The sequence below is a fragment of the Choristoneura fumiferana genome, chromosome 13 (genome assembly GCF_025370935.1).
Source record: "Choristoneura fumiferana chromosome 13, NRCan_CFum_1, whole genome shotgun sequence".
NCBI classification, from domain to species: Eukaryota; Metazoa; Arthropoda; class Insecta; order Lepidoptera; family Tortricidae; genus Choristoneura; species Choristoneura fumiferana.
The window spans coordinates 5,114,071-5,127,819 of NC_133484.1; the positions used below are offsets into that span (position 1 = coordinate 5,114,071).

General features: G+C 37.0%; 1 protein-coding gene across 4 annotated transcripts in view; it reads right to left on the reverse strand.

The window, feature by feature from the left end:
- Positions 1 to 13,749, reverse strand: part of twin (CCR4-NOT transcription complex subunit 6-like twin) — a 141,830-nt gene that overhangs the window by 47,451 nt on the left and 80,630 nt on the right. The window contains exon 2 of one of the 4 annotated variants that reach the window (XM_074096094.1): positions 1,717 to 1,740. The exons of the other annotated variants lie outside the window; for them this stretch is intronic. The gene's annotated coding sequence lies outside the window, so the exon portion shown is untranslated. The remainder of the gene's footprint in view (positions 1 to 1,716; positions 1,741 to 13,749) is intronic. 4 annotated transcript variants of the gene reach the window in all.

Sequence of the window (13,749 nt, forward strand, 5' to 3'; positions counted from 1 at the left end):
TAACCGTACTCCGTATGAGAATGTCGTAATAATTCTGATGGCAGTAACTGTGCATTTAAAGTTTTTCTATCAAAATGTGAAATAATTTTAAATTTTCGTTTAAAATAAAACAGATACCTGCCATGAAGATAATATGAGATATCATGAGAACTGGCAAGTAAAATCAATCAGTCATTGAGAAATTGAGAACGCCACGCCAACGAGTCAAAGGACAGATATAAATCGATTCACAGATGGAGGATCAAAAAGGATAGAGAACTATTCGTGCGTGTCGAGATTCTTTTCAATCTTGATAAGTCTCTGAATTTTTACTTTTTTTTTCTGGGGAAGCTACACCCAAACATATCGAAATACAGCGAACCATAAAATTTGACCTTATCAAATAAATTACGAATGGTTGGCCAACTGGTTAGAGAACCTGACTATGAAGCTTGAGGTCCCGGGTTCGATTCCCGTGTCGGGGCAGATATTTGTATGAATAATACGAATGTTTGTTCTCGGGTCTTGGATGTTTAATATGTATTTAAGTATGTATTTATCTATATAAGTATGTTTATCCGTTGCCTAGTATCCATAGTACAAGCTTTGCTTAGTTTGGGACTATGTCAATTGGTGTCAAGTGTCCCATGCTATTTATTTATTTATTGTCGTTTAAATTGGTTTACACGAGGTCACACATCGTGTATGTGATGATAGTCTAAATGAGGAAGACGCGGAAATCAATTCCAACGAATGGACCGTTTGATCCATTAATTGGCGTGCTCCGATACCATATGTGGAGGAATCCAAGATCTCATTGGTATTACGTCTTCCTTATAGACTGTTAATCGTGCCGCAGACAAGGCAAAGGGGTATAATTTCTCCTTCCGTTTACGTTGGAGCCTATTTTGGTATAAGTCGAAATTTTTATCAAATTTCCGAATCATCTCGTAAGATTCTAGTAATTCAGTTTGATTTAAGAAAGGACTAACCCAACAGTAAACTATTAAGCAACTACTTTTACAACAATAAAACAAATTGCCTAGAAAGTCTAAAGTAAATAATCAACCGTTTGAAGGCTAGAGTTAGAAAGCGTAATGAAAGCCGCAAGCTCAATTGCGAAGAAAAGAAGATTTTCACTTTTTCCAATAAATTTCAATAATTTGCTTAGGGCACTTTATGTAAGATATTGGCACGTGAATTTTTTAAATCGGTACTTTATCGGTAAGAAAAAATGCTTTGAAAACACAAGAAAACTAACACTATGAACAATAATAACACTATCCATTTAAAAATTATATAAAGAAATTATAGTAAAGAATGTTTTTTTTACGGTCCTATTTTACCATAAGTGGTAAAAAATAAACATTAAACTCAGTCGACAGCACATACGTAATCCATTTTAGTGCCAGCCGCTCTGTGTTTATCGAGTCCCGGTGTAATATTTTTTTTATTGGACAGAGACCAACAATAATACAATAAGAAACCAGTTCAAGTATCTGCGAGGGACGCCCATGTTGGGATAAATACTACCATGAATTGTACAATGATGGGACAGAGATGAGACGTTAAAGCGCTTGCAGTAAAAAAAAAGAAGCTGAAATAATATTCTGTGAACTGTCGGATTCGTGAGTACAAAATAAAATGAACATTAAATAATGTGTTGTTCCCCCTTCTACGGCTGTACAAGTGTACTTTCAATGCAAAAAAGCTTGTATTTAAAGCCCGCGCACTTACTGTAGGGCTTGATGTAACGCTTACCTGCAACAAAATAAAGAGCTCGTTTTTAATTCAATGCAAAATAAACTATTAATATTAATAGACATCAAATAAGCAAGCAGATAAAAAAGTAATAGTTACTGTGTGAACAAATAATCGTGTTGAAACCATTTCAAGAAACCCGGTTATGGAGTGAATTTCCTTCCTGACTTTAGTGGCACTAGGTAGGACGTTAGAGAACAATGGGCATTAATTATTCATGCGATTGATTGGTGTCCGTTGGAAAGAATAAAGCACATGTCATCGGATGAGATGTGTGCAGAGGTTGTTGGTCAGTGTGTCACTAGACGCAAGACTGCCGTTCCCAGAGGTTTTTATCGACGATATATTTAACGGTATTAAATTATGTCCAATTAGCTTAACACTAAAGCAGCATGTGTTTATCCTTCATAAAACAAATTAAGCATCTAATTAGAATGATTTAAAAAAAAAATAATTTCTGTGATCAATCCATAATATTTTGTAATATCAAATAAATGTCTTAAATATAATAATAATAATAAAATCATTTCTTGCCACAGAAATAAGACAGGTTACACAATCAAATAAAAAAAACATAAGCAGGTGGCAATGGGCTCCGGCTCAGCATATAAGCTGCGAGCAAAGGAAACTTGCAGCGCTGATTTTCAGCCTGCGCGCCCGTCCCACAGCGTAAAAAGTTTACTCTAGAGCCGGGTAAGGCTGCATTGTTGCTAGCATATTTTTGTCACTATTAAAAAATATGCCCGGAACAACTTTTTAAGAACAGAAAAGAAAATGAGCATAAAATAAAATAATAAATAAAATTAAAAAGAACTGGTGGCAAGGCATCATTGCGAGTCTTTTGTCTTAGGCTATAGATAGAGGCTGGTCAACATAAGGCACTTCAAACCTCGACAGCGACGGACCCAAATCAAAACGGACGTCAGTTGAATAAGCGCATGAGAACGATGGACAAGTTATTGGCAGATATAATCATATTATTGTTTACGCGAAATTTTCAGTAGAACCCAACTGTCTGATAGCCAATCATAGATGGGTAGAAACATCTGTGTCAAGAACTGATGTCACAAATAACAATGTATGTCATTGTGTTTATTGTTTTTTAACCCGCGACGCAAAAAGAGGGGTGTTATAAGTTTGACCGCTATGTGTGTCTGTGTTTCTGTGTGTGTGTCTGTCTGTCTGTGGCACCGTAGCTCTTAAACGGGTGGACCGATTTGAATGCCAACACTATGCTGAGCTGGGACCGCTTCGCGATTTCGCATTTTGTGTTTTTTTTTAATGTATTTTTACTATGTTTTGTGCGAAGAGCGAATAAATATTTCTATTTCTATTACTTTAATGCGTTTTTTTATTTGAAAGCAAGTTTTCTAGCGTTGGTTCTTAGACATGTTTCATCAAAATCGGCTCAGCCGTTTTTAAGAAATTGAACTTTGAAGTGAAAAAGTCGGGGGTTTTAAAAATTTTGTTGATTAGGTTATGTTTAACAAAGTTCTCGTTGTCGCCACGCAATCTTATAGATGTGGTGTTCCCTTAGTGATGAGAAATAAAACCTTATCGATTTCTAAGTGCAACAGACTATAACGTATATAAAATACTGGATTTTATCTCGTCGACTGTCACCTTTTTATATCCATTGTAAAACATACCTACCAAACTAACTGAATGAATATTCACGAAGAAGATCATTTGCATGAGTAATTGATGGAAGTAAAACATTAACGTGGCAGGTTAATCGTGTTAATTAAGGACAGCGACACTATCGTAAAGAGGTCGATAAAATGCATTTACATGGAAAAGTAGGTGTTAAATTGAAAGTTTTAAAACATATATATATAAAATTAGTCAATCCGAGTCGACAACTTGTAGGCGGAAAATTCGGATTATCGAGTATTTTCAATATAAACTTGAATAAATTACTAAGTATATAATGGCGTTGCGAAGTAAACATGTCAAAGTCATCACATCAAAGTGGCGTTAGTGTCACGTCATCACGTGTCACAGGTGTCACAGGTTTGCATTTCGTTCTTCATTGTGACCTCTTAAGGGCCCCTCACACACGGTAGGATTCGTCGATTTTCATCAGATCGATCGTAGACGAATCGTACCGTATATGGGTTGATTATGAGACAGAGACATCATAGTTATTTGGGCAAATAAGATTTAGGAGAAATATCTACGTGAAATACCGATACGTAGGTTAGCTGTGAAAGTAAGTTTGTGATAATATTAAGGCTGGGAATATACGTCAGATTTTTCGATAAGTATGACAGTCTTTACACTGGCATAAAAAAAAATTCAGACATATTATTATGAGTCTACATTTTACCCGAGCGAAGCGGAGTTTTCGTCTAGTTATATTATATTTCCAATTTTATAAAGTTTACACTGAACAAGTCTCTGGGCATAAAATGTAGAACTATATGTAATGTAAACTATATAATATTTCAAAAAATAATCGCATCATTCCGTGCACCATAATAAAAAGTGGCAATCTATTTAATCTATTAGAAACTACAAATACGCAGTAACAGCTTGAGCAATGTTTATGCCGATATGGTTTAATTTAACTGTAGTTACACTGAATTAAGTCATAGGTTTGTATTTCCAAATAATGCGCCTATTGGTGACTACATTGCAGTCGTATATGGAATACTGATATGAAAGAAAAGGTATCGGTCAACAGGAACGGTGGTTTCTCGGGGTGTGTATAGTGGTAATGTGACTACTATGTGTCGAAGACTTGTCCTGTGCTGCGCGTATGAACGCCAACAGACATACGAGTGCATGGTATGACTAATCTACTATTAAGTATTTAAATTCACGATGCAAACTGAACTTTACCAATAGTATGAATCACAAAACTCATAAGGCGAGTGCAAGCAAGTACTTACATAGAAGTTCGAGAGCGAACTCGCAAGTAATAGGATCTTCAATTTATTTGGATGATTCGCTTTACTTAACGCTTATCTGGGTTCTTTTAAGTACCTACGTGATTGTTGTAGAGATACATTTCAAAAATAACGTTCGGAAAAACATGATGATTGTGAAACTATGATCTACTAGTTAATGTAAATCGAAACTATGCATGTACTTAGAGGATTGATATAGCCCGTCGCATACCTTTGTAAGTTGTACCAATTACAAAATTTTATATAAATTTTCAACAAACTCGTTCTTAGTAAATACAGAGGTAACCTCTGGAACTACTAAACTTTTCAGAGTTCGTCCACTAATAGGGAATATTACTACAATGTTCTGCCGTCAGAATGCAGCACTAGCACCAACCGTAAACGGTTTTTTTAATGTCTTCGATGTCTTTTAAATGTCCTTAGGATGCTATAATATCATTATTTCAACAATTTTTTTTTGGAAATATAGCGACTATCGATGTAAATACATGTCATGTTATTTTGTTACTAATAAATATGTCTTGATCCGTCATGGCGACAAACTATAAAGAGAACTGACGTTGTCATGGCAGTTTGCTCACGGTTTGTGCTAGTGTTGCCCCCTGCGAAGAGCTTTGCGTAATATTCCCTATCTATTGTAAGCTACACTATTTATTTTACATTTAATATAAGCTACTTTCCCGAAATTTCATAGTTCTCCTGGGAAGCAGACAAAGTTGCGGGCAAAAGTATTAAAAATACGCGTACCTAAAGCTCAGCAGATACCGGTTCGTGTCACCTAAAGCTGGTTGCAGTGGATTACAGGAACCAGTCAGGGCCATGTACCTACCAGTGAAAATATTGGATAGCACTGGTATCAAGTGGATTTACGAGGAGTATAAGGAGTTCATTGCGTTACATCCTGTAATAATCTCGGGCCCATACCACACCATACAAGCTGCAAAGTGCGGCAACGTAAACCCTGGCTGTACCGAGTTTATTGCTAAAAGACCTTGACCCATTGTAGTTAGGTGCTTCAGGCAATGAAAGCAAATGCCATAAAATGTCTTTGAGGGTGCGCCAGCCACATTATATCACCAGATGTCGTAAAACCAGAAAGCTCTATTAAATTAACCCTGGTTCATGTGCGTAACGGGGTCATCAACATACAATTTCTCTGACAATGTTTTATGTTCGTTGAACAGTTTTTGGATAAAAATTGTCCCAGGCAGAACTTTGGGTTTGACATTTCCAGCAAGTTAAGTTTTCGTCCCCTCCATTACTACCTACATTCGAGTTACGCGGATCATTAAGCAATTTCAATGGAGCAAACGGGGAAGCAACGTTTGCATAGACCTTCAATGACGAGGTGGAGCATAATTGTGGGCATGTTACCATAACGGGAATAGAATCCGTGAGTTTACTAACGAATTAACAAATAAATCTTGGATCACATTGTAAGTGATTCAATGTAATGCACCGATTAAAGAATAATGCCATTAGATGACTCAGTTTATTGACCACATGGTAAAACACAGGATTAAATTGAAGCAACGGTGATTCCTATTCCGTAAGTTCATTTGAACGGTTTCCGAGTACAGTAGTCCATACGTTTTGTTATACTCGGATTATAAAAGATAACATAAATTACTATCTTTGGAAGCAATGACAAATCCAAGGAAGCCGCATTGAGGATAAAGGTCTTACGTGTGTAAACTGTTATGTGTTACGTGTAGATGGAGATTATAGTGAAAAAATAAGCATGACGCCTTGTATACTGGTATGGGTTTATATTCAGCAAGATGAGCAGTGATGTGCTCGATGCTTGGTGCAGTGTAGAGATGTGATATTATATTAGGCATCTCTATCGGTGCTGTATATTAAATAAGAGTCTTAAATGAGTTTAACGATGTTTGCATTGTCCATATCTTAGCTTCTAAGCCAGTAGCTAAAGTACTAGGTAGCTGAGGTATGAGGCTAAATAATTTATTCTGACCTAAAAGAAACACACTTTAATACCACTAAACCACTTTCACGTAAAGCGATTAATGTTTCCGCCAGGAAAGCAATCTACCATGATATCTACAAGTCAACTTGTCAACAGGAGCTGTACAAATTCCGGGCAAAACAATTTGTTAAAGTGCGTATTCATTTCGTGTACAAATATTGTTCTAGGGTCACGAAGGTGGCAAGTACTGACTGAATAATGAAATGAAGAAAAGTTAGTGGTGATACCAAAAGTACCCGGTTTATCGTGAGCGACGCCCACGTAAGATAACATCGCGCCGTCCACAATGGGCACGCAACAATTGGGCCTCTGGAACGACGTTTACTTGGAAGCAATTTGTAGATTTCATACGAGACACTACATTTGTAAAGTCTTGTAAAATGATGTACTGACAAAATGACTCTTATGGCGTAGGCGGGAGGAATGCAGATCATTAGGCCATTGTACCTAATTTTGTTAACATAAGAATAACATGATCCCTGTCACTTACTTTAGACAACTTTTAATGTCTGGTTCATAGTAGGTATAATAAATCATACAAATAGATACGAATCAATAGAATAGAAAGTTTGTAAGACACTTTATGCTTAGATTAGTGTAGATCAGAGGTTCCGAAAGTGGTCCAGGTGGACCCCAGAGGTCCACGGGAGGAAAGACGGGGGTCCACGATGGCGTGAAAAAAATAATTGAGGTCTTAAAAGTTTAGGGATTACATTAGAAATGTAGAAACAGGGTGTCTACCGAAAACAGTAAAACTTTGAAAGTGGTCTACGAGATGGGTGCGTCGGTGTAAATAAAAATACATGTTACTATGTTACGCTACGCAGTGGCGCTCCTGTCATTAACAAGACGTCATCTCTAATTGGATAATTTGTCGTCATTATTTGATGATGAAGAATCAAGGGCGCGGCTCGTAGCCATCTATCATTGTTTATATGAGTCAACTATTATTCATTATTCTGAGACATAAATACTGTGTATCTACAATCTTCACACATTAATTAGAGATCGTGCTAAAATGGCATACCAGCGATTAATTGTCAGTTTAAATGATTTTCATTGGATATAACAGCTTTGATCAATTCAGCTGTGACATTTTAACGTAGGTCATGAGTTCGATTGATTCATACACAAAAAGAATAAGAGGATAGACCTATATGTCGATAGATTTTGAGTAATAGAAAAAAAAAACTTAGCACTAAGATCAGACATGTAATTTAATTTTAAAATGATGGATGACTAATGGATATAAGTAGAAGGCGAAACAATGATTGTAAGGGGCTCAAAAAGATGTATTTGCGCGACTTGCGTAGGTATCGCGTATTAAGGTCCAGGTGGGATTACATTAACGAGTTCGTAATAGGATTACGTACGTCGAAGCGTCCCAGTTTCAAAGGCGCACCGTTACCAGTCAGCCCACACCCGCGGGCGGGCTGTGACAATATAATGATTGTGTGTTTATCCGCACGATGCATATACAATATGGAACCATCTATTGCCGCTCATCAAAAGCCGTCCAGATCCATCAGTCTAATGAAGCGTCTGTAATAGGAATTATTATCTACATCGTGACGAACGAAAGTATATCGCCCATTATTTAAATTGGTGTTCAGTTCACTTTTTATGTGTTTCATGTTTTGTAAGAGGGAAACTTTTACTCGGGATGATTTGGGAAAGGTATTTCGTGTATTTACCGACAAATCTGAGCGGTATACAATGCAGGTTGTATCACGCACAGTAATTGAATGAGCTAGCGCGATCATGGGCCGCGTACCATTTCACTTGGCCGTGACTCACGAATTAGAACTCCGACGAGATCGTAATTATGTTGAAGATATTTCGTGCCCACCCACTCGTCCAAGCACAGTCAGATAAGAAACGCACAATAAAACATGATAATTAAATCAAAATTGAAATTAGGGTCAATAATTAACTAGAGAAACAAAGAACGTGGAAGATAGATGCCCTCAAATAGCATTTATTTACGATAATTGGCTGCATTGCATAACCACTTTCTCAGTAGCACCAATAAAATATTTTGCAAATACGCACACACTCTCGAGAGGCAATAAAAGTATCAACTATAATAAAAATATTATTATCACATCAAATTGACTTTCTTACCGTTGAGAGAAGCGATTTACGAAGTTGTAATAAGTTAACAATTAATGGTTCAGCACTTAACAGAACTATGAATCTATATAAAGGGTTTGTTCCCATTGCCGTCATAGTCAGATAAAGCGATAGATTAGGTTAGAAAGTGTCGTGAGTCGAACAATGGGCAGAAGTGGAGCGGACCAGCGAGCGACAGTGTTGCTCTCTAATTAACAAGATAAAGCGAATTGAGTGGAGGCACTCGCGAACAGCAGCAGAACTGTTCGAGTATAGAGATACGATCTTAAGGGGGTTGTTAGAAAGTCAACAATCGGTAGATCTAATCTGGGGCAGCCAATAATAGCCAATCTAGTAGTGATCCTTTCATAACTAGTTCCCATGTTCAGATAGATCATCGTAATGTAATAATAACAGACTCGTAATTTTTTGTTAGTGATGAAATAAGGTGCTTTGTTTTTAGTGCAGTGGCCACAGAACTAAAAAGAAATAGAAATGTCAAGCAAGCCAAAAGCGCAAGACGCCTAAATGGATGAAAAGCCACACACTTACTTACCTATTTATTTACACTGTTCAGTCTGTAACAAAGCGCTGCTCGAATTAAATACTCAAAAAATGTATTATTGTGGTGATTGTGCTTCAAAAAGACATACGCCTATACCCGTGTACCCGTTATTTAGTAAAACTAAAGAAGACACGAAAAAGAGAGAATGCAGAAAAATGGGGACATCTATTCTGGAAGTAAATACAGACGATAAAATTTCTATTCCTCTTATTATCAGTTGTGGGAGTTGTCATTAAAGTTAGCATTAAAGTTGGATAAGTAGCGATACGAATAATGCAGTGGGAACTCGTGCACACGGTTAAAAGCAAAAGCAACTTCCCGCCATACTTAGGCATTGATTTGTGAAATTATTTGTTTTATGGTGTAGGTGAGCATTATCGCTATCTCCAAAGGCGCCCGACTGTCATTTTGTCTGTCTGGTAAGGTAACACGAATACAATACTACGTTAAAAAGCTTTTTATGTTCGCTAGTAGCAAGTGAAAAAAGCGGTATTACGCATCGATTTAGTTAAGTATCGAAGCGCCCAACACCAACATGTTCAGATAAAAAAGAAAACTTATTGGGGCCTCAATGGAATTTCAATATCAGACGACTTGAAAGAGTTGAAAAAGAAAAGGTGCAACGAAATACGAAAAATTTAACAACAGTTTCGGTTTGTGATCATTTTCGTTTTTATCGAGTGTTTATAAAGCAACCCATGATCGCGAAGTAGGCTAGTGGGATGATGAGAGTCCGTCAGTCCGTCGGTTATGCAAACCTTTGCATAATACAAATCATAGTGCAATCATTTGGACTTTATTCCGTTGACTCGTCTTTTTCTTGTTTACTTGTCTGCGACTATCATGATTTTTGATTCGTTAGGTACTTACTATAAAAAACCAAACAGCTGAAGTCAAACAGCTGGCCGGAGCCCGCGCGTGCTTGCATAGTGACGATTACTCCACCGACAAGAGCGTAGCTCTTAAAGTTAAGAAAAAGAAGGTACTATAAAACTTTTGTATAGAATCGAGTGTATTTACAGTTACAAGTAAGTAACGCTAGCGCATTGAATTTATTTAAATTATAATTTGTCTGACATGCGTTTGACGCACATGTAATTGGAAATATGTGACTGCGTCTGTAATTCCAGACGGGGTATCGAAATGCACATTATGTTGCCTAAATTGTAACAATTTGATTGAATGCCAATGCTAAGCGAGCCGGTTCGGATTTCTTTATTGATTGTCTTTGGTCGTGTGACTGTCTTAAATATACTTGAAACGTCCATTTGCACTTAACTAAACTAGTATCACAAGAACACTTTCAGTTAGGTACACACACACAAACACACACAGATAGGATCAAACAATGCAATTTAACTAATCATACACTAGACTGTTCCTATCCTAAAACGGCAATTACACTGCGTCGTTCACCTAATGCGGTCGCCGAATTTGTTTCAAACTACTTCGGCGAACGATCGTCACCTTTACATTGGTCTGTCCGTCTACTGCGGCGGCCATATTAAGGCGGTGGCAGCTGTCGCTCGCCGAATGCGGCCGACCACGATGTTCTTTACACTTTTGCGGTCGCCGCATGCAGCATGCGGCGAACAACAAAGTGTAATTTCCGCTTAAGTATTCACAGAAAAAAACAGGCATGCATATTTTTTTACTTACACTGTAACTAGAACACATTGAAAAATAAAGAAAATAAATGCTGGGAAGTCTTCGGCATTCCGGAGCACGTCCTCAACAGCACCATCTTTCAGGTAAGCAGTATAATGCTCTAAAGAAGTTTGTGAAATGAAAGTTGTGAGGCGGCGTCCCTACACCATCAGGGTAGGCTACAAGCACGTGCTCTCCGGACTGGAGAAGACCCCAGTTCGATTTCCAGCTCTTAACATTTCTTTTCTGAGTTTTTCAATGTGTTATGTACCTAAGTAAGTTTATGAAGTTCGACAGTGCCAAAAGATAAAACACCTGATATTTTATACGACTCCACTAAATTATACTTCCACTCCTCTAAATTCCTATTAATTGCGGCCTAGAATATCGAGTAGGTGATCAGCAAGGATATAAGTACTCAATGTCCATCAGTGATGACACACTTGCCATCCTTATCGACCGAACAAAAGTTGACCGCACGCCGGCCGCCGCCCGCGCATGCACTGACGCACTCCGCCCTCATTATTTTCAGTGCACTACGGACGACCGGTCGTCGCGACCTCCAGGCGTTCGCGCCGTCCGGACACTCGTTTTTAGTGCATATTTTATACGAAGCCATTGCGCATACATTTATTGATGTATGACTTCGGTTGCACGCTCATTCTGGCGTCAGTTCATTCCATCATTCTGGTTTTCTGTCATTCGCATCGGATTGTCAACGAATATTATTAAAAACATTTGATTTTCATCAGTCTGGACCATCAGCCCGCCAGTCTAAAAGGGTTACAGTCGAGTTCATAAACCTTTGAGCAAAAATTTCATCAAAAATATCTGAACAGGCTTCTACGTCGTTGACAATAGTCGTGTTCAGATATTTTTGATAAAAAAAAATCTTAGAAGTTTATAAACACGACTGTACAATACAAGGTAATTCTGTCGTCATTAAGACCCGAATGATGGACTGAACTGAAGCCAGAATGAGAGTGTAGGTAACCGAAATCCTTCGATCCGAAATCTATAAAACTTCATATGTTTCCCATGTGACGGCGCAATAAAAGAACATCACAAGTACATAATATTGCTTTATGTGTAATACATTTATTTTAATCTTCATTTCTTATGAAACTTAGATCAATTAATGTAAATATCAGGCTTTTGTACATATTTTCTATATTTGACATGTCCTACTAGCAATAGAAATAGAGTCGTTTCAGATATTTCAGATATTTCAGATATGTCTTGCCATTAACTGGCAAATAAAACCATTTAATTTCATTTATGCACGCTGGCTTGAGTTAGATATTGGTGCTAGTGACTATACCTACATGAATCTTATAGTTTATTTCTTTATTTTTACATACTGCCATTAAGTTTTTGCTTACATACACACACTGTGCGCAAGTTTGTATAAAATACTTAAACATTTATGTTAAACATGAAATTGAAGACATTCATTGAAGTAAAATACCAATAAAAACAATTGTAAAGTAAATACCCGTCGGTCGAAACGAGTCACAAACGAGCGCTTCTTAACAACAATATTATTTAATAGTAATTGAACAGAACAAATAACTAACTGGATAAATTACATGGTATGGAACTGTGAGATGATGATACGCAAAGTTTTTGCGAGCGTACGAAAATTATAAGTATACTTATGCCGCTGACTATTATTAAAATCAACTTAAAACAAGCTGGTACAGATGATAGTTAAAATCTAAGGTGGGATTTTTTTTAAAACGTAAGTCTTTCGTTGAGATTAGGTGGTAAGACTTCTCGCGAGATGCAGGTTCGGGAATCTTTTTCGTTTTTAAAAAACTAAAGATTTCGTTGAGTAAATAAAGGATTTTTAAAAATTCACCTCCTAAGAGAATGAAACGGGGGTTCAAAGTTTATATAGAGAGACAAGATTAGACTTTTTTATTTGAAACGCTAGCCTAACTAACGCCTTGTTTTGTGGTTTGGGCCCCAAACAATAGATTGTTAAAAATGATCGCTTATAAACAAGTTCTATAGAGTGAACTACATTAACGTTACCCCGAATTTAACGCGAATGAAGCCGCGGACAAAAGCTAGCACAGTCAAACTCAAAAATATGTGTAGGTACGTTATCAAGTTGTCAAAATATATATACGCCTATATGTCAGTGAACGCTGTATAAGTAGAGTCATTCACGATGACGCGTGACGTGGTTCTTATTACAATGTCATTAATGTCTAATTTTGACAAAATCATGCGTCTTCGTGGATGGCACTAGGTATATATCTAAACTACTATGGATGTAATATACTATATTACATCCATGCAGCGTATTAAATATATCTATGTACCTACCTACTTGAATAATTAATTAACTATGTACTTTTACGTGTTGTGAACGCGACTTTCTCTTAAGCTTATGTGGATACTTTAAGAAGGCACAGAATAACTATTAGTATTACTGGTAAAGGTACATAATAATTTTTTTTATTTCGATCTCGGAGCAATGGTCAAAATTAATAGGGATGAAAGAAGAACTACGGCATCATTCTGCCCAACCACCCATTGTTTAATTTGTTTTTTTAAATCAAATAAATAATAAATTAATACTAAATGTCAAATAAAATTAAATCCTCATGCGTAAAAATCAAATTACAAATGACGTTGAAATAATAATAAAATATGGCTCTCTGTCACCTAAAATATCTTTAAGTGAAGTCAATAAGCCCCCCTCGAGTTGCCCCGGGCGCAAAAGTGTCCATTACACTTGCCGCGTTACCACGCTGAATAATTGCACAACAACGTTT